Source organism: Penaeus monodon, chromosome 13, assembly GCF_015228065.2.
Source record: "Penaeus monodon isolate SGIC_2016 chromosome 13, NSTDA_Pmon_1, whole genome shotgun sequence".
In the NCBI taxonomy this organism is placed as follows: domain Eukaryota; kingdom Metazoa; phylum Arthropoda; class Malacostraca; order Decapoda; family Penaeidae; genus Penaeus; species Penaeus monodon.
Window position 1 is genome coordinate 27,272,724 of NC_051398.1, and position 441 is coordinate 27,273,164.

Consider the following 441-nt stretch of genomic DNA (forward strand, 5'->3'; position numbering starts at 1 on the left):
ATATATAAATTAAAAATTATAAACAGTATATGCATTTTCCTTTAATATATGTATTTATATTATATATAAATATTATATATATATTTATATATAATTATATATATATATTTTATATATTATCTATAAACATTTTATATTATAAAATTATAATATATTATATAAAATTTATAAAATTAGGGTATAAAAATATATAATAAAATATATATATATAATATATATACTATTTTTTAATAATAGTAATATATCTTAAATTTTATACATATGAATATATAAATTATAAATTATAAATTTAGGGGATATTTTACATATTTTTAAATTTTTTTTAAATTTAATATTTTGGGCATACATAAAAAAACAATATCCGTATATCATATCAAAATCATAAAGGGGCAAGGGCCGACGAGGGGGGGAATGGACATCCACCCTTCGTTTCCCCGCTCG